Source organism: Protopterus annectens, chromosome 1.part0 (genome assembly GCF_019279795.1).
Source record: "Protopterus annectens isolate FY-2018-M chromosome 1.part0, PAN1.0, whole genome shotgun sequence".
Lineage (NCBI taxonomy): Eukaryota > Metazoa > Chordata > Ceratodontiformes > Protopteridae > Protopterus > Protopterus annectens.
In genome coordinates, this window is record NC_056725.1 from 623,145,674 (window position 1) to 623,167,259 (window position 21,586).

The following is a 21,586-nucleotide window of genomic DNA, read 5'->3' on the forward strand; positions in this document are numbered from 1 at the left end:
ATCTGAAGCAAAGCTGGCTGTGCCATGACTGCTCCCCAGGCTAAAGCAATCAGACAAGGAACATATACTATGCCCATCTTACTTCCTAAATTCCCTCTCATCACTTGCATATGCTAACCTCATCAAGTTTAAATAAATACTACTATTAAAAATAAAGACATGAACTATACTACCACTGTTATAATTACAAATAATTACCATGAAACTGTATAATTGTTTATACTACTAACAAAGGTTTCTTTTCTTTTCCTCCAGTGAGCTGTCTTTCAAACTACTGCTAAAATATTCCAATGTACCATGTACACATTGTATTGTGTTTTCAGACCACAACTGGATATCATGAAACCAGTGGTTGTCTCTATATCACTGCAAAGACATGTATATTTTTATGTATTTGTGATGCTGTTTAATCATATAAATGTATCTGAAATTGTCCTTCGATATGGAGCTTTTCTCTCCAGGCCTCTGCTGTAAAAGGGCTTTTGGCCCAGTCAGACACCCCCGGTTGACAAATGTAAAATAAAAAAAATAAAAAACTATATACTCTGCCCTTATCAGACCAGTGCTTGAGTAAAATGCTCCCTTTTGCACATACCTCGCCAGACAGTTGCACCAATTTGAGACCACAGAGGTTTCTCACCAAGAAATTACAGGGTACACAAAACAAGTCTTAAGCGGAACGACTGAAGTCCTGTCACTGTATTTTGCCTCCTACAGGTTGCTAAAGGGTAACCTGTGTCTGGCTTATAGGGCAGCCTCTGATTCAGCCCTGATAGAAGTGCTACACATTTGTAAATTAAACTGTAGGAGGGTTACTCACTCCAGTGATCTTAACCTAGCCTCTGACATGAACAGGTCATACTGGAGAAATAAATACATCTCCCACAGACTGCCATTTCTCTGGAACAAGCTTCTAATTCATATGAAATAGAACCACTCCTTGACCTTCTTCAAATGCAACCTAGATCAATGGATGGGTGACCGTCAATCCACTCCTGGGGTGGCACCCATGTCCCTCCTGGACAGAGGAAGTTGGTATTAACAACCATAGACCCTTACCTCTGTGAACTTCACTCATCTAACCACCAACAATTGGGTCAGTTCAGGATAAATATGGCTAGGCTTTCAAGGGCTCTAAGGCTGTTACCCAAGTAACCTCCTATGAACCTATCACACCTGTGGCAGCTACTAAAGCCACAATGTGGGCCCTACTGGAGAAAGTGTTTGTACCCTGGATGAGGAAAAGGCTCCAGGAATGTGTAAAACATTTTGTTAGGGTTACAAAGGAATAGGGATGGTCCATACTGGTGCCTTAACTTTATGTCTATAGACAGTGGATGCTGAATGGGGTGTAAAATGAAAAATGTTGCCAAAGTAGCACTAGTGTCTATAGCACTGGTGTCTTAGAGATGGTTGCAGATGGAAATGTCTAAAAGGATGCCACATTGTACTGGTTGATTGACTGATCAATTGATTGATTTAGGCATGCTTTCTTGACTCAATTGCCCCCCCAGGCCAGCGGCCTCTTTTCAGAGTAGATTTGAGATGGCAACCATGCTGACTAAGGGAAATTTAGCCGAGCACAGGGTATCTTTTCAGGTGAATAAGATGTTAGGTAGGTGTGGGGATAGAAAGTGTTCCAGCAATATACTGGATAGACTCCATCTCATTACCCAACAGCTTTTGGGCGTAAGTTTGTCTAAAGTGTTAGAACTGTGTCATCATAAAAATTAAGTCTCGTCTTTCTGGTAATATATCTTATGGCTTTTTGTGGGGATTTGTATCTCTTGAAGTTGGTTCAACCCAAAAATAAAGAAAGGTGTTCCAAAGGTATTAGATGAGAGTCACATTTTAACAAACAAGAGTTGTGGTGAAGGTATTTAATGCTAACAACATGAATGAACAACTATCCCAAGGAATGTAGTTAAACTGTACCCACCTTCTGGGTGTGACTGCGGCCTGGATAAACCAATATATGTAGTGAGGGGGGCATTTCTGCAACACAAGGATGCCTCAATCACATCTTTTCAATTCTGTGAAGAATTCAGGAAAGCAGTTTTTTTTTCTTATTCGACCCCCAGAAGTTCAAAACATACACTTTTGGACACGGTCAGTAACCAACATTAATACAGTAGGTGAATAGGAATATGGGATGAGTAACTCGAGAAGGAACTGAAGCAGATCAAGGTTGAATGTCTAAATAACTCTGTTATCTCAGCAATGAGCTGGCAGTTCTGAGAGTTTTTCACAGAATGTGTAACACATAGTAGGGAAACACATTAGTAAAAGGGAGTGTGTGACAGTAAATGATACTTTTACTGAGGCCTGTCAAACTTAGCTGTTCTTTCCTCTTCTTCCATTCTAAGTGAATGGAAGTCTTAAATGACAGCCCAGCTATGGGCATTGTATTCTCAGAAACAGTGGACTCACAGTGTATCATGGGGAATATTTTTCTTTAGAAGAAAACAAACCCTCATCAGGATGTCTTCCCCTAGGAGGTCAGTCAGGGTTACAAACTGAATAAAATTAGTAGTACCTACTACTATCTGGTGCATACAGGTTTGCAATACATCTTTTTTCCCCCTGTAGTGGTCCTTTAAGAAAATGGAAGTCTAGTGTTTTAAGACTGACAGTTGACATTCATTCAGGGACAGGGGTAATTGAGTGGGGGCTTAGCTGTTGCTCACAACAACTAACATATATTTTCTTTTAAATGTGGGGGAAGAGGATGAATGACTTTCTGGCCACTCATACATTCAGTGGGCCAAGGACTGTGTGGTAAGTTTTTTCAGGGGGCTGACATTATTGCTCCTGCCCAAGCACTTGGGTGTGCAATGCAATAAAACATTAAATAGTTAAATACATAAATAAAGGAGTACATTAAGTACCTGGTAGCAAAACCTGCTTGGAACATCAGAGAAACAATAAAAGCTTGGTATATCCCTCCAGATTATGTCTGAGAGAGATCAAAAGCTAAGTTGGTGATGTTGCAGCTGGTACAAGTTTTGGCGATGCTGTGGTTGACTGTTGAGTTCCGGTGGCCTGAAACTGGGCATTTTCTATGGTGGAGAGATGGTAATGATCTGAGAGTCATGCAAAACAGCAAACATCTGCAAACTAGTTCATAAAACCCAAGGAGCTATTGCACAGAAACATAGACTTGTGTGAATGGGTGGATTGTACCTGGAGGTATACCCATACAGTGGAGGCAAATGTTGCAGATCTGGGCATGGATTAGTTTACTGGTGACATCTTGTATATTCCGGGGCATGGATGGCACTAATGTGCTTGGAAGTCGGGAGTTAACAGCCTACTACTGAGTGCCAGTAAGTGTAGAATGCAATACAGAAAACATTTGGGACAGGAGATTAGACTTCAATGTCAATTCTCTGGACTGGTAGGATGCAGCTGAAAAGTTAGAACTTTAGCTCTATGTCTCTACTGAAGGATTCTGGAAACGTTTTATTTTATTTTATTTGTTAACCAGGTAAGTGAACTGCCCAAAGATCCTTTCAGTCATGACCCAGAATAACAGCTGAGTTAAGATTCATAAATGGAGTTAACTATATTTACAACAGAGTTAAATAACAACGCGAAAATATATGTGTATAATAATTTGGGTATTATTAATTCATAAGTGAAGACTATGACAAGTCTGGTAAAACAAGTTATATGCAAAAAAAGTGTCCAATCCATTTTATGCACCGCATTCTAAATCTTTGGGAAGTACACTACAAAGTAATATTTTAAGTACCTAAACATTCTTAACCAGGACCTTCGTACTTGAAAAATGAATAAAGTTCATTAAGACAGTGCTGCATATAAAGCAGGATTATTTGGAATCAGATTACTAGACACATGCATTCCATTCATTTGACCTCTCGCTTTACCCAGAGAGTAAAGTAAACACATGCACAACTTGGTGCATTTAACTTAAGAAAGTGTATGGTCGGGTTCTCCGTAAATTCCACTTTTTAAATGCGTTTTCTGAAATGGCAGACGTACTGTACCTAGCACATCTACAGCCAACTCAAAAATAAAAAAAAATAATAATTTACCGTCAACTTCATTCAATAAATAAACATAACAAAAGTTTTGATATAAGATAATTCAATAGTGTATATTAAAATACAGCATAGAACTGCAGTTGTATTAAAATTACTTTTCATATGTTCTATTTATACACGTTATCAAAGAAGCAAATATTAACTTCAGTATAACTGCTATGCTTTATGTTTTCTTTATTTTTCCCTGTGGTTTCGAGTCATGCTCTTTTTCACACACTCACTGCCAGCCCCTGCTCTGATGGCGAAGAAACCCCGTTGACAAGGCACTGCTTTTTCTTGACGGTGAGTTTCCCTTTGAGTGTATTATAATTTTGTGATAAAAATTTCAAGGAAAAAAACACACAATCTCCTTCCTCCCTTCCTTCGGGGAGGGAAAAGAGAGGGGGAAATCTATCTCAAGACAGACAGAGAAAGGAAAGAGGAGCAAATTAAAAAGAGTTGCCAAAACAGGATATTAGGTTTCAGAGCAGAAGGCTATTGGCTTGGTGTGTTGGCTGTAGCAATGCACATTAAATGAAATAAAATATTTATTTATTTCAGTAACTGTTTAACTATGTTTCAGGCTGTGTTTCGGACAGTAAAGGCACTTCGAATTCCTTTAACAGATATTGAGTTTCAGGTCAGAAAGCACAGACGGAGACGTTGCTTTTCGCTGATGCAACGTATTTTTTTTAAATCTTTCAGTGACTCATTGATTGAGCCGGTTTAAAATTAGTTTTTATTTTCCGCCCCCTAGATCACAACCAGAGAGAAGAAGGGAGATGAAGGAAAAAATAGAAAGAAAAATAATCTTTGCAAATCTCCTCCCTCTTTCATGGCTTGCTTTTCTAATCTGTTTGGTCAAGTGTTAGCATTTTTTTTTCGTCTGAGCGTGTGTGTAGCTCGATCCCACGGGGTTATTCTTCCTGTGTGTGTGTGTGTATATATGTGCGTGTTTGTAGTTTAGCCGACAATCTTTTGAACTATTTTACATGCTGTTGAAGGGAATAAAATTCGTAATGTTATAGGCACCATTATATGTGGCTTTTATAGTTGTTTTTTTAATTGGGGCGGGCGGTGTTGAGCCGATACAGGCTATTTCACCTACCAAATCACCTGAACTACTAAATGCAATCTATTTGACTGCCGTAGCAAAATATGTTTGTGTTGTCTTTTTGCATAAAAGCAAGATAGTTGTATTTTTTTACCGTAAAGCCACGCGTGGTTTTCATGTGCTAATACACTCCATTTGTTTCGTGCAAAATGGAACAGCGAAATAAAAAAGCTGGTACTAAGACGTGTTTTCTACGAGCTACAACTGGACCTGTGTGTGCTGCGCTAAATGCGTTCTTTTGTTTTGAATAACTGGATTCTTTATTTTGTAGCAGAATTTTTGTCGTTTATGCTTGTTTGGCACGATTGTGACTGTAATGCAATGTAAACGTTTATGATATGTACGTTTTCTGTGGTAATTGCGAATGTCATTCATGTGCTCTCTGCATTAACTGTTTTTATGTATTTTTGTTAGCGATTAATCCAGTTTTCATTATTCAGTAATTTAAGTTAAAATGGCGCCTCATTGTTTTGGTGGGTGCTGTTGCGCAGCTGATAAATAGCTGCCGCCATTTTATTTTTTATATGTTTTTCATTAGTTTCGTGAATAAAGGGAATATTACTACGGGACTATGTAACTCTCATATTCCTGATATGTAAAATTCTGTATACTGTCAAAGATTTAATAGTATAGTAATGCCAGTAGTTGACTTAAAGCCAGGGACGTATAACTGAATATTTATTTAAAACGCAGCTATGTTTTATACCTTGCAGACAGGTCAACCGTCTAAAATTCTTTTCCAGAGTATCGTACACTCTTTCAGACTTTTTTGGGGGGTACAGTATACCCAGTATGAGAAATACAGGATAATACAGTATTTCAAATATTAATACCTTTTTGCGACACTGATTCGTGAAACTTTGTAGGCTTTTATGCATGCATGGGTGTTCGAAGTAGAGTACGGGGATAACTTTTCTATAAAAATGTGAGTATGAGTTTGTTAAAATCTCCACCGCCGTCGGTTGTCTTCACGAAGAATATGGCAAATCCCTTGGGATTTGGTAGCGCTATAGAGTACCGATCGCCGCTACAGTTTGGTGATTGAAGCGTAGGAGTAGTGGGTCGCCTGTCAAAACACCGACTTAATGTCGTTATGAGTAATCTGGTGAATTAGACGCGGAATTTTGATCTTGTGGTCCTGATTGGAATCCCATTAGCGGGAATTAGGATACTTCTGTAGGAAGCAGGGGATGGGGTGCTACTTGAGACTTTCTTGCATATCTCTCAACTGCCCGGGTTTTCGCAGAATGTCCAGATTTCTGCCTAATGTTTGCTCTGTTCCTAATAAAATTTGTGATTTTATGGGAACTAGTAGAGAAATGAAGTCACTAATGATGCATTTGAGTTTTGGACTTCATATCCTTTAGATGTTAAAACAAAGCCTGTTAATCTAGCAACTTCTCAAGCTTATAGAAGCAATATGTAAAAATTGTCCCTTCCATTAACTTAAGCTTTGTCCATATTTCTTGCAGTGATGGGTTGAGAGCTATGCTTATTTGTGAGGATCTTAAGTAGCAGTTCCTCATATTTTATCCCACACGAGTCCTCCGTTCTCTGTGATATAATCCAATTTATCCTCACGGAGGTAATATATAATTATCGACCTTGGCATGGGTAAGGCCAAACCAAACCGAGAAGATTCATTCGGGCATCTGGAGAAATTTGGCTGGAAAACACGTGTCCTGTGTATGCCCCTTGTTATATCTGTAAATAGCAAACCAAACCTGGAACACACTGAATAGTTCTTGGCATGTTAAGTACTCCTGTATAGTAAAAGTTGTGAATTTAAGTTGTCATAGTAGTGTTATTAGCTCTGCTGCACTTCAGTCAGCTGAAGTAGCTTCCATGATAATACTTTAGTTCAACCAGTATTGGCAGCAGTCAGACTGCTACTGAAGTATTTTGTTTAACAGTTCAGTCGACAAACGTCATTCCTTTACTTGGCTGTTTTTTAAACCTTGCCACCCCTTTCCTATGTTACTTTAACATTGTGCCAGTGGCACTTCTCTATCTAATGGACATGGGTAACCTGTAAGTGGTTAATCTCCCAGCCGCATGCTTACACTATCAAGGGTATCAGAACTTGTCAGAGATTTGGGATGCAATGGCTAGGCTTAAAAAGGTCCTTGTGGTTGTTAGGTTCAAGCTCAAACAGTGGATCAGGATGTTGTGGGTGTCTGTCTGTTTTTTAGCCTAAGTTCAAGAAATAGGCACATGCTAAATGTGTTTTCTTGTTAACTGGACAAACTGTACTTGCCTTTGGACTTTTGCTGAAATAAAAAAAAAAAGTTTTGATTTCACAGCAATCGCATCGTGCAGTTAAATTGTTTCGCATATATTATATTACCTTGTGTTATGGAGGCACTTTTCAATCAAACGGTGGGCAGTGTAGTCAAAATACTCGCAGCGGGGTTTGCTACTGCGCGTCTGGTGGGTTAATGCACTTCAGTTTCGCCACTTCCCGTTTAAATTTTAGTGTTTATACGTTTTTTGTTGTTTCAGCCACTTTATTTCGTTTCTTGGTAATGGACGGTGTTTGGATAATTCAGTAAGGTTTGCGTTGTTAGAATACCCGGAAGCATTTTTTCAGTTCCCATTAGCTGTCAAGAACTTCTATAATGGTGGTTTGAAACTTGAGATAAAGTTCATAGGTTAATACTGGGCTGTTGATCTGCAAGGATCTGAAGTAGCTTACTATACAGTCACATGGTAGATTTTAGCCTTAATAACTCTGTGGGCTGAGCAATAGTTACCCATATGAGGTGAATATATATTTTCCTCATATTTATGTGCTGATAACAGTGCTGCAGGAGCCTTAACCTTATCTCTAGGATATATTATTCACTGCACCTATTGCATTTTGGTGTAGGACCTTTGAGACCAGGCACGGTGACATGGTAATCCTATGGGCTAGGCTTTTAAAGGCCCCATGACCATTAGCCTAGTACCCACCTATGAATTAAGTGAGTAATTTGATATTGAGTGAAGGTGGAAAGTATGTGGTTAAGCTGCCTTGACTTTTTGTTTGGTAGGTTTCTCTTGGCTATGCCAGCTTCACTGCCACACCCAACCACTAACTGGTATAATGGTTCAGGTGTTAAACACAAGGTGCAGGGTTTGATTCTCACATGGGGTTATTGGCAAGGCTTAAAATGGCGTATAAGGGCAGCAGTTAGCCTAGTAATCTATGAACCTGTGAATTAACGATACAAGAACTGCTGTTAATAAATACACTCTTGTGCCAGTGGGAGGCTTAATCTAGTTTGCCCGGTTTTACACTTTGCAACCCCCTAGTGGTACAGGTACACTGAGCCATTTGAGTAGTTTCCAGTAGGTCAGTGGGGCTGTAAATGAATCATTCATCCAGCAGTACATCAGTTTGCTGCCCACCCAAAAAATCCTCCATTAATCCCATAGTTTCCAGTGCAGCAGTCTGTGTTTTCATCCAAATGCACTTTTGTTTAAAATGCTGAGTAATGTTTTTGCAGTCAAAAGATTTACACAGTTGTATCCAAGTGCCTTATTACTCAGATTGTGAGAGTGCGATATAGAATGTGTACTTGCAAGATAGCTTGTCCAGTTACATCAGTTGAGAGAACCTGGATATTTTGTAGTGAAACTTCCTGATGCTGTAAATATTTCATGTATTTCTCCAGTAAGTTTTTCTTAGTGGTATTTTTTTATATAACAGACAAATGAGTTGTTGCCTCTCATTTGTCAGGGGTCATGGCTGACTCGCATGGTTAACATAAGTAAATATTTAGTCCGACTCTTAGTCGGTAGGTTGTGAGATATCACCTTTGTAGTTGCATTACAATTACGGTTTAAGTTTCCATTTCATGATTGGGTGTAACCTGACATGATATCTTGTTTGAATTACAACACCCTGAAGGAGTACTTTTTTTTTTTTTTTGCTTCCAAGCCCCCCCCCATACATTTGGTAAATCTGAGTTTCCTGGCCAATAAACTGATAAATATTGATAGATAAATTATCTAGGTTAAATATGGTGTGGTTCTTGCTTCTGCTACTCTATACTGCTTCAGTTTTTAGAATTTGCATACAAGTAATGGACTATTTTTCTCAGTGCTTACTAGAGCTGTATACTGTAAATGTATAAAAGATGCTGATATGTTGCTTACCCTATCTTGCACTACTGTACACAATATATTTTGTAATGTATTTATCTTTTTATAATATGTTGTATATATTGCACAATCTTACATGTTTCTACTCATTTCTGCATGTCTTTTGTGGAGCTTTTCTCCCTAGGCTTCTGCTGAAAAAAAGATAATTATTGTCCAGTTGGACTTTCCTGGTAAACAAAATAAATAAAATGAAAGCTAAATCTAGGAAGCCCTGAGTGGCCCAAACCTGTGAAAGGTATTTAATGTGCTGAAGGCAATGCAACAGCCTTCCAATTTGGGGGGTAAATTTCCAAGCAAAAAAGCTCTCCTTAAATAACATATACTTCCTCAACAGCATGTTGATAACCTGTGTTTTTGCATGTTCTAGGAATCGGAGCTGCACTTCTGTCATGCTTGCACATTTTATTTTTGTAGGGTGATTAACCCCATAAGTCATAATTTCTTGATTTTACAATTAACCTTAAGCCTGTATCCTGTCAGGTAGCATTGTCCTACAAGATCAAAAGGCTGTGAGTTCTGTTCCTACACCAGGTGGTTGGGTTAATTTGTTTTCCCTGCAGTACTGACACTGTAGTGCGGAACTCCAGAATAAGTCAGCCTTCCTAGTTAACTGAGGTCTTGTTTGTCTCTTTTACTGACTGTAGTAGGTTGGAGCACTTTTTGGTGTTTTATAATGTAATGCCTAGCATTTTTGTGTTTTTGTGTTTTGTCCACATTTTCCAGAATATAAACAAAACATTCAACAAAGTAAATTAAATGAATCGATGATATAGATATTATTCTCCACCTTAATCCAGTAATGCAGCAAACATGAATAAATAACACATTAGCACTTGAGGCAACACTATTTTTGCGAACATTTTCTGAATTGTACGCTCACATTCTGAAAGTGCTTAATATTTCCAGATAAATATTTTTCCTTACATTTATATAACATGTCTGCTTGTTTCTCATCTGCTAACCACCAATAGAATCTTTCATGAAAAGATGTTTGACAAGATCTGCATTCTTTTTGAGTGGTTGTGAACTTTTATTTTTCCAACACTTGCCATACTGTCTCAAAAAACACTTGTGCCCTTTTTAAAGACCTGGGGAAACTGAGGGAATTTTTTGTCCGTTATTAAAGAAATTGCTCATTTATTTCTGCATATTTTTTTGTCTTAATATTAGTGCTGGAAAAAAATGATTTTCACAAATGCATTTAAGAAAATGACATGTACATCACCATTATCTCATCTGCTAGAGCATTCCTCTTTTTATGGGGTTTAATTTGTTGCCTTCTATTACAGAAGGAAAGAAAATCCATCATTGCTGTTTCTAGCTTTTCATAAAGTAACCACCCCATTGCTAAAATACACAGGTAATAGAAAATTTCAATTTTCAGTAGTCCGGCGTTTACAGTTATTCCCACTAGACTAGTGATCACGTTTTAGGGAGACCTGAGGTGGCATTCGTACTACTAGAGGAAATTTAACCAGGGCATCAGTGAACTTCCTCCACTCTTTTCTTGGATGCTGTGGGATCTTTTGCATCCAGCAGATGGGACCTCAGGTTAATGTCTCATCCAAAGGATGACTGTCATTGTAGCACCACCCCTTAGACTGCATGGCTGTGTCAGGAATACATCTGCCTGGTGTTGGAATAGAACCCGCAGCTGTCTATACCTATGGCAAGTGTACTGCCTGTTGCCATACGATGGGACATTTTCTCACTCTTTGTAATCTGTCTTCCAACCAAAATGTCAGGCACACCTCCTAAAATGTCTTCCTTTCCAACTCTTTCACCTGTGTTTGATTCTAAGCCAGTTTCATTAATACATTTTGTACTACTGTCATTTGTTTTGCCTTTTTTACTAAACTGTCCACAGCTAAATTCACATCTGCATACCAGAAATTTTTGTTTTATTTATAACAAAATACATGATCTAAGTAATGTACTGGGGAGGACATCCTTGCTGAATTCCATATTTTATTAATACGGGTGTTACAACTTTTACTAGTGGTCATAAAGCGCATTATAAGAAAATGTCAGTCAGTCTGGTTTTATAATTCATAGGCAGCTGTGACCATTTTAACTGTACTCTAGGCACTGTTCCTTCAAACGCAATAGACAGTGTTCATGTTTTCTTGCGTGCTCATTGCTAAATACAGAGGTAATGGAAAATTATAATTTTCAGTAGCATTAACGTGATTGTATTTATCTTTCGTTTACAGTTATTACCACCTACCTCCTGATATATTTCCTCTCCAGCTTAGCGACTACCACTATTCCTACTGCATGTAATCTATCCACTGCCTTACTATTTCTAATTTATCTACACTCCACTCCTGTTGTCCCTCACTTTCTACTCTTGTTTTTTTCGGCATCTCCTTTGTGATTCTCAGCCTCTCTTCCTTCCCCTTATCTCCCACCATTCTGCTATCAGTTTTACTTTTTTTTTTTTTGTTCATATTTTACATGCACATTAAGCAGCTCATAATATTTTTATTTAGAGCTAGCTGTCATCTGTACGCTACTTACTTCTTGTCCACCCCTTCATAATCTAACACTTTGCTTTCAGCTGGACTGCGCACTGGGGATCTTTGTGAAACCTACAAGACCAGAAGGATCACCTTTGTTTAGCAGTAGTGTAGGTGTTTGCCAACTGTTATACCTACTTGTAAAAGTACCTTTTGCTTGATACTTAGTGGCTCGCACATGCAACGGGACACCCTGGGAACGCCCCCCCCATTTTACAACTATCTGGCTAATCTGCCTCTGTTCTGACCCAGTATTTTGACAAGACCATATTTCAACCCCATTACATCCCCTGCACCATAGTGATTGGCAAATACCATAACCCACTATATGTTAGTGCTCTACTGCTAGGCATAAGTGAATAGCAGTTGGGAAAAGGTCCTACTGGCTAGTAGTGTTTCTCAGTTTCCCTGCCTCTGAACTTAAGGCTGTGGCTACCTGTATAACGTGCTACAGTTAGCACCTTAATTTTGCTTGGAACACCAACCCTTGTACCTATAAGTGGTCATACCCTCATTTTCTTTCTGTTTGTACAATTGCAAGCCTGCTGTGTTGAATTTTTATTTGTCTGTCAGCCATATCAGAGAATTAGGAATTTACCTTTATGCATTTCTAGCTCAGTGTTTTTCTTGACTTCCCTTGCATCCTCCTGCTAGGCCAACCTGCTCAGTTTGCCCTCACTGCGTTTGGGCTCACTCTGCCCCTCTACCCCACCCCTGCTTTCATTAGATATATACCTGTCCAAACCACACCCACTATTCCCTCAACCTATCCATGTCCATCTACACTATTATCTATTCCACCTCCCCATTCTCCAACCACTGCACTGCTTATTCACATCCATACACATTTAAACTCGCTCTTGCCCTCCACTCCCCACCCTTTACCTCAGCTCTGCAACATATCTATCAGTCTTGTATCTCTACTACTCCATAACAGCCTACACTCTCCTCCTGTACTTTCTTTACTCCACATATAACTCCTCTCTCCATACATTCCACATCAAACACTACCACTTTCCCACTGCCTTCCCATCAAACACTACCACTCTCCCACTGCCTTCTCATCACTGTCAGTCCCACACCTTAACACCCCCATCAACCCACAACTTTATAATATCTCTACCTCTCTACTCACACCCTTCAAACACACCATCCCAACCCCCATACTACAAGATATACCAAGTTGATTAACAAACTAAGGATTCTCCTACTACACTCCTTGACTCAAATTAAATTAAACTCCAAGCTGACATCCATCCCGACCCAGGACCAAAGTATAACTTGGCTCCCTGCCAACACTCCTCTCCTCAGCCCTCCCAGTTTCATCCTATCCAATCTGCTTCACACTCCCATCCCTACCCCCTCTCCCAAAAACCTCTACCACCGATCTACTTTTTAACAGTTTGTCTGCGCAGCCTCAGCAGTAATAACAGAAACCTGCAAAAAACGCACATTAAAGATAAGGAAGTTATTACTTCGGCTACAACAGCATTAGACAGGACAGATTAAACATAATGGCAACTCCACCACATCTTTGTCTAAAGACACCCTCAGAGTTGAACTACTTAACTGTACCTACCCACCTCTGAAATCCTAACAACCTACCTCAAAATCAAACATAATTATCATCGCCACCTATCTCCCTCCAGGCAATAATCTTCTGACAATTGAAAATCTATTGTCCTGGGTATCTACCAATTTCAGCCAAGAAACTAATTCTTGACTGGCACTCCTGCGCATCTAGTACCCCCTCAAACTACATAAACCTCTTTAATTTCACTCCAATCATATCCAATCATAACTTGTCCAACTTACACTGACAAACATTCTAGTAAGTAGTCAACACTAGATTGGATTCTGACTAATAGGCCCAACTTACACTACCTAGCAGGATGCCTGCCATACTCGGTGACCATTAGCCAACGCATACAAACAGTCACATCTCCTACAAGTACATACATGGTACAAAACATTTCTTCCCCTCCACCTTTAACCTATTACTTCAACAATGTGACTGGTCACCACTTAACACCTCCATCTAGACCTGGCTGCCCAATATTTCAATAGCACCTTCCTTAACATACTTAGTAGCCTTGCTCCCATTAGGAAGGGACACATAAGAGCCAAGCAACTAACTTGGCTGTCAAAGGACACCAAAGTGCTACTTAAATGTAGATGGAGAGTATGGGCAGCTTACTTGACTACCAAAGATTAAGCCAGCCTCTTAGCATATAAACGGCTTTGAAACTTAGCTAAGAAACCAATCAGGACAAATAAACCTACTTCCTAGCCAGTGAACAAAAAAACCTGAACAACCCTCAAAGATTCTGGAAAAGCATTAACTATCTCCTTTACCTCAGCCATACCCCAACCCCATGTCTCTTCTAACAACACTGACCCTATAGTTACTCAATTCAGCTCCCATTTTATTAATTCTCTAGCCACCGTACTAGGTACCCAGAGCACCCAGCCACTTAACATTCCCACTCCTACCCAAGACTATCCCAACCCCCGCATTTTTAATTCCATTCAAACCAGCTACATAAAATACCCTAACCAAGCTAAAACCCTGTTGTCTTGCAGCTGACCAACTTCCTAATGAATTTCTAAAGATTGCAGCACTTTCTATCGCCTATCCCATTTGTATCTTGATCAGTCATTCCATTACAGAACAGTACATCCCTCCTCTCTGGAAAGTCTCATACATCATTCCCCTCCACAAAGACAGACCCTCCAGGGATCTAACCAATTACAATTCCATAGCCTCCCCCCCCACCCCCTGCAAAAATCTTAGAAAAATGCACCCACCAACAACTCCTACACCACCTACTTAGTCACAACCTGCTATCTAGCTCTCAGCATGGCTTTTGACCTAAACATAGTAGTAGCACAGCTCTAATATCTTTCACCAATACCATGAATAATCTAAATGAAGGTCACGCCGTCTCTTCTATCTTTATTGATGTGTCAAATGCCTTTGACACTTTCTCACCAACTACTTCTAAACAAACTCTCATCTTATGGGCTGGTTCCATAGTTATTTCCAACTGTCAGCAAGCAACTAAATGGGCTAACAGTCCCCCCCCCCCCCTACTCCCCAACTTGGTTGGTGTACCCCAAGGCTCCATTCTCTCTCTACTGTATTTACTAACAACCTCAGCTCAACTCAACTGGCTCACATTGTCCAGTATGCCCATGACTCCACACTTACATGGTCAACCCCCTCACCACAAGAACTTCAAATAAAAATACAAGCTTCCTTTCAGGACATAAAAAAAAATACCTCTTCAACTCATACTTGACAAACAAAACTATAAGATGTTATGTGATCCTATCTCGCCTACATTCTGTACTGATGGGCTCGGAGCCGACCCTCGGCTCTGACTCTGCACGCTATGCTATAGAGCGAAGCCTCTTATTGGCTGAGCTATTCTCTATCCCAGGATGCACCACCACTAATCCCCCAGATCTTGTTTGCCGCTTACAAGCTAGGATGTGGTCTCAAACTTGGCTGAGCTAAGTGCTGTTTTTTTCTAAAGTTTTCCTGTCAGGAAATTCTCTATTCTTACCCAAAAGCTGTTTTAACAGCTATTGTTGTTGTACGAGTGTTTTTTGATATAAATTTGTGTGTTTGTTTAGGGAAAGGTTTCCCGTTTAAGGGGCCTTCCCCTATTCATTAGCAGTTTCTATTTTTTAAGGAGGTCAAGTACCTGTTTAAGTTAGAGGGTTCTTGGCCCTCCTTTTTGCTGTTTGTGATAATTGTATTGTACTGGTAATTTTGACTTATCGTTTAAAAAAAAAAAAAAAAAACTTTTATTATTGTTAAAATCTCTGTTTTTCTTTTTCTGACTACATAGGGATCTTTTCCACTGTTATAGTGACTGTTTCAGAGACATTATGTCTAAAGAACATAGACCCTCAGGGTTCAAGAAGTGCACGAGGTGCAGTTATAAAATGTCTATAACTGATGATCACTCCTCGTGCGTATACTGTTTAGGCGCCAAGCACCTACAGGAGTCCTGCAGTGTGTGTCACGTCTTTTCCTCTAGGGTCCTCCAAGAGAGGAAGAATAAATTAATCTTGAAAGGGCTGATTAAACCCTCCTTCGAGGAGGCCTTATCTTCCTCATCCTGTCCAACTAAGAAAAAGAAAGCGTCGGCTCCGACCAGCCCGTCGGAACCGACTACTAAGAAATCCAGGCAGGCTTCTCCATCGGCTCCACGGACTTCGGAGCCGAGGGCGGAACGGTCTGCCTCGATGCCCCCAGTCTCGACTCCTCTGGTTTCGGAGCCGATAACTGGGGCTTCGAGAGGCGGGTCACCATCGGCTCCACTGATTTTGGAGCCGATGAGGGTTGCCGGCTCAGACTCTTCCCCTTCGGCGCCGAAGCCCTCCTCGGCACCGAGGGAAATTGTTTTGGGATCTCCCTCGGCACCGATATTGGTTGAGTCCATTCGGAGCCGGTCCCCCAGTCCTTTGGAGCCGATGGAGAAGTCGGTTCGGACCCGATCGGTTTCATCTAGATCTTCCAAGATGTCTGATTCGGACATCGACAGGGTGCTCCTAAGACTGTTTCAGTCTCCTGTGTTCCAAAAATTAGTTTTGGCTCCAGCCCATTCGGCTTCGGAGCCGATGGCCCACCCTGTAGTTCTGGTTCCTCCTCCAACAGCCTCGGCACCGTTGGAGCCGGTGCTGGTGGAGCCGATGGAGGTTTTCGGGTCTGCCCCGACCCTTACTCCAACCCCGGCTCTCGAGTCGGAGTTCGGTACACGGACCTCCTCTGTCGGCCCCGGGGGGGGGGGCGCTTTGGGACTGATGTTTTCGGTTCCAAGCCTTCCTCTCGGTGCGTCGGCTGCGTGGGTACAGTCTACTGTTGTGGCCACGGGGGTTGGACCTTCCCAGGATTCTGGTGGTCTGGCCTTCAGGGCCATGAGGAGTGCGTTAGCCAAATCTTCTTTGGCTACCTCCACGGTCTCACCAGCACCTTCCGTACATACGGAGACTGGGTCTTTGGCAGTCCCCCTGTCCTTAGACAGCGGAGCCCCGGGGCCTGAGGTCACCCCCACTGGGGGTTCCCCCCCTCCTGGAGGTCCCTCTGAAGCTTCTTCAGAGGAACCCCCAAGGAAAAGATCGTGCAAGAGGAAGCATGTTGACTCCCCCGATGAGTCTCTCATGTCAGACACTGATCTTGGTGATGCAGAGGGGTCCCCTAAGTCCTCAGATGATGTCTCCTTTGCAGACATCCTGGAAGCCCTCAAACAACGAGGCGGCTGGCATTCCAAACCCCCTTCTGCTGACGAGTCGGTGTTCCTTAAGGCCTTCGGGGCTCAGCCCTCCGCCTCCTGGGTGTCTCCGCCCTTCGAGGTCCTAGATTTGATCTGTCGAAGGGCGTGGGAACATCCAGACTCTGTGGAACCGGTGCCTGCTCGCTCAAATAAGTTCCTATTAGCACCCCCAGAGAAGGAGTTTTTGACAAAAGGTGAGGCTGTAGATGCCTTGGTGGTGGCATCTGCTACCTAACAAGATGTAGCAGAGGCTTCGACGTCCGTCCATCCTCCTAATAAGGAGTCTAGGAGCATGGATCGGTACGGGAAGCGCACCCTCAGTTCAGCGGCCTTTACCTTAAGGTCCCTGAACTATTTAACGCACTTCACCAGGTTTCAGAGAGATCTGATCAAGGAGCTTTCAGATACCCTCTTGGGTAACCTACCTGAGCAGCTGGCCCAGACGGTTGGCTCTCAGTTGGCTACGCTGTCATCAATATCAAACTCGTCCATGTGGCTCATTTCATATGCGGCCGAGGGGGCGAGTAGAGTGGCGGGTACGGGTATTGCTCTACGGAGGCAAGCCTGGCTCCGCCTGTGTCATTTTGCGGAAGCCTTTAAGTCTTCCTTTGCCGACGCTCCCTTTGATGGGTCCTCTTTGTTTGGACCCAAGGTAAAGGACACATTGACCCGCTGTGAGCAAGAAGGTAAGACTTTGACTGCAGTAGGGGCACGATTTTCCACTCCCTTTCAGCCTTATCCCAAGGCTAAAAGAGGAGGGAAAATGTGGTTCCGTAGATCCCAGAAGTCTTATCCCTCACAGCAGGACGATCCCCCTTCTAGAGGCAGAGGAGGGAGAAATTTTTCTGGAAGACGCCGTCCCAGAGGCGGCAGAGGCCCCTGCAACACTGGAGACCGCGAGTCCTTTCGTGGCTCTTCAGCCTTTCACAATCCCTGAGGGATTGTCCGACTGTGCAGCTCCGGAGCCAGTCGGGGGTTGTTTTTCGAGGCACCTAAAAGCCTGGGAAGGTATCACTCAGGACCGATGGGTGCTTCAAATTATCGCTGGAGGTTACGCCATCCCCTTTTCTCACTCCCCACCTCCGTCCAAGAAAATCCTGGACCCGCCACCCAGTCAACGGGAAATTGCAGCCTTAGAAGTCTCAAAGCTGCTTCAAAAAGGAGTCATCCAACCGGTCCCCGCAGACCAGATCGGGTTAGGGACTTACTCAAGATTCTTTTTGGTGCCAAAAAAGACCGGGGACTTGAGGCCCATTTTGGATCTCGACATTCTAAATCGTTCAGTCAAAAAGTCCAAGTTCCGAATGGTCACCTTACAATCCATTCTCCCACTGCTGGAGAAAGGTGTTTGGATGTGCTCCATAGATCTCAAGGACGCCTATTACCACATCATGGTAGATCAGGCGTCCAGGAGACATTTGCGCTTCAGCCTAGGAGACAGTCATTTTCAGTTCCGCGCGCTGCCCTTTGGTCTCACCACAGCCCCCAGGGTGTTCACCAAATGTTTGGCAGTCGTGACTGCTCACCTGAGGAGTCTAGGATTCCAGGTGTTTCCGTATCTGGATGACTGGCTCCTAACTGCCACCTCCAGGCGTCTACTATTGCAGAACCTACAAGCCACAATATCACTGGGCACTTCCCTTGGAATCACCCTCAATTGGCCAAAGTCTGTGTTGCTGCCATCTCAACACATAAGATTCATCGGAGTAGAGAGAGACTCAAACCGAATGCGGGTCTATCTTCCTACAGAAAGGATACAAACCATACAGGCTCAAGTTCGAGCCTTGCTTCTCAGATCCAAAGCTCCAGCCAGAATGGTCCTGCAGCTATTGGGTTCTATGTCGGCCACTGTTCTTCTAGTCCCCCTAGCAAAGTTGCATATGATTCTCCAGTGGCTTCTTTCGACACAGTGTGGTCCTTTCAGGATCTCCCTCTGTCACCTCATACGGATCACGGAAACCTGCAAACGGGACCTTCGCTGGTGGCTGGTGCCCTCCAATCTGGATCAGGGTCGACCCTTTGTTCCACCTCCTCCTATGGCCACTTTGACTACGGACGCCTCCCAGATGGGGTGGGGGGGGCATTCCCTGGGCAGGTCAGTCCAAGGCAAATGGCATTCAGAAGAGTCTTCTTCATATCAACATTTTGGAAATGAGGGCGGTGCTTCTTTCTCTACAAGCCCTCCACGATTACCTCCCTCAGGGCATGATTGCCGTTCACTCCGACAACATGTCAGTGGTCTGGTACCTGAACAAGCAGGGAGGAACCAGATCCTACCCTCTTTGCAGAGAGGCCATGAGAGTATGGCAATGGGCAGTGGCGACCAGACGTTTTCTGATAGCAACTCATATCCCTGGCAAATCCAATGTGATAGCCGACAGACTGAGCAGAACTGTCCTCTCTCCTCACAAGTGGTCTCTGAACAATACAGTGGCAACTCAGATTTTCAGCAAATGGGGAATTCCTTGTTGCGACCTCTTCGCAACCCCGCTGAACGCGAAGTGCAAAAAGTTCTCCCTCACTCCAGCTCCGGGGGAGAGCCCTATGGACGCACTAACCCATCCTTGGCCCACCGGCTTGCCATACGCCTTCCCCCCAGTTCCCCTCCTTCCCAGAGTGATCCAAAAGGCGTCTCAGTTGGGGAGCAAAATGATCTTAGTTGCTCCTTACTGGCCTCGTCAGGTATGGTTCCCCTATCTTCGGAAATATGCAATGGACGGTCCATGGTTCCTGGATCAGATCCCAGACCTATTAATTCATCAGTCGGGACTACTACACCAGTCCCTTCACACTTTGAAGTTAACAGCTTGGCTCCTCCTCTTCCGACTATAGTCAGGAATCGTACCTTAGACCCGGAAATCATACATGTCTTATCTTCGGCCCACAAGTCTGCCACTAAGAAATTGTATACTAGCAAATGGAAGAGATTTGCTGTTTGGGCTCAACTCCGGGGTCTGGATCCCATCACTATTCCTGTATCGGAAGTCCTAAAATTTCTAACTTCCCTATTCAATCAAGGTTCTTCAGTCTCTACCATCAAGGTCCAATTGGCAGCTATTTCCAAACCCACCTTTAATGAGCAACAGATTGTGTAAAACCTTCATGCAAGGTGCTGCGCTTTTACGACCTCCGATTTCTCATCCTGCTCCTCCGTGGGATCTCGATGTGGTGTTACGTGCCTTAACTTTCTCCCCCTTCGAACCGGCAGCAACATGTGATTTGAAATTTCTATCTTGGAAAACTGCTTTTCTGGTCGCGATTACTTCTGCCAGAAGGGTTTCAGAGCTTCAAGCTCCATCTGTAAAACCACCGTACCTGGTTTTTCACAAAGATAGAGCATCTCTCAGGCCTAATCCATCCTTTGTCCCTAAAGTTTGTTCCAGTTTTTGCCTAAAACCGTCATTAGAACTTCCAGTTTTCTTTCCAAAGTACTCAAACAAAGCGGAATCCACATTGGATGTCCACAGGCAATTGCGTTTTTATTTAGACAGGACCAAACAAACAAGGAAAACAGATCAATTGTTTGTGTCCTTTTCGGATAATAAATTGGGCAAAGCCGTCACAAAGGTCACTATTGCCAAATGGATCAGGGACTGTATTAGTCAAGCTTATTCCTCTTCTAATAAAGAGCTTATGACCTCTGTCAAAGCTCACTCTACAAGAGCTATGGCTACTTCAATAGCTTTCCATTCTAAGCTTGCCGTTAGTGACATTTGTGCTGCGGCTACGTGGTCTTCCCCGCACACTTTCATTTCCCACTACAAATTGGATGTGGCATCTCAGGGGCGAGCTTCATTTGGTTCCACAGTGCTCAGGAGTGTTTTCCAGTGAGCCACCCAGGATTTAGGTGCTAGGGACGCTGTCCCATCAGTACAGAATGTAGGCGAGATAGGATCACAACATCTTTTAGTTGTACTCACCATAACTATAGATGTTTGGGATCCATCTCGCCTACATTCCCAATAACCCACCCTCCTTCCCCCTGCCTTGGAGATCAGAAGAGATCGGACGGTCCGAATTCTATTGTTTCATCTTGAAACATCTGGCAGTGTTATATAAACAAGTTATGTGTGTGTGCATGAATGCGGACAAACAAGATCTGGGGGATTAGTGGTGGTGCATCCTGGGATAGAGAATAGCTCAGCCAATAAGAGGCTTTGCTCTATAGCATAGCATGCCGAGTCGGAGCCGAGGGTCGGCTCTGAGCCCGTCAGTACAGAATGTAGGTGAGATGGATCCCAAACATCTAAAGTTATGGTGAGTACATAACTAAAAGTTCAGTTTTCAAATGTGAAAAATCTGACCCCTGTGATTTATAGTTGTTACTGGGGCTGAGTAAGGTTTGTGCTGCATTCACAAATACTGGAGGCAGAATTAGTCAGTCTCCTAATTCACTGATTACTCTCAATAAAATACTGTATGCAGTGGAAAAATGCTGTAACAAAACATCACATGGAACACATTTTCAGTGTAGAA

At 42.6% G+C, this 21,586-nt stretch overlaps 1 protein-coding gene across 1 annotated transcript in view; it reads left to right on the forward strand.

The window, feature by feature from the left end:
* The first annotated feature begins 4,275 nt into the window (after window positions 1-4,275).
* BICRAL (BICRA like chromatin remodeling complex associated protein) overlaps window positions 4,276-21,586 on the forward strand; it is a 1,536,848-nt gene continuing 1,519,537 nt past the window's right edge. Inside the window, exon 1 of the mRNA XM_044061908.1 lies at window positions 4,276-4,349. The gene's annotated coding sequence lies outside the window, so the exon portion shown is untranslated. The remainder of the gene's footprint in view (window positions 4,350-21,586) is intronic.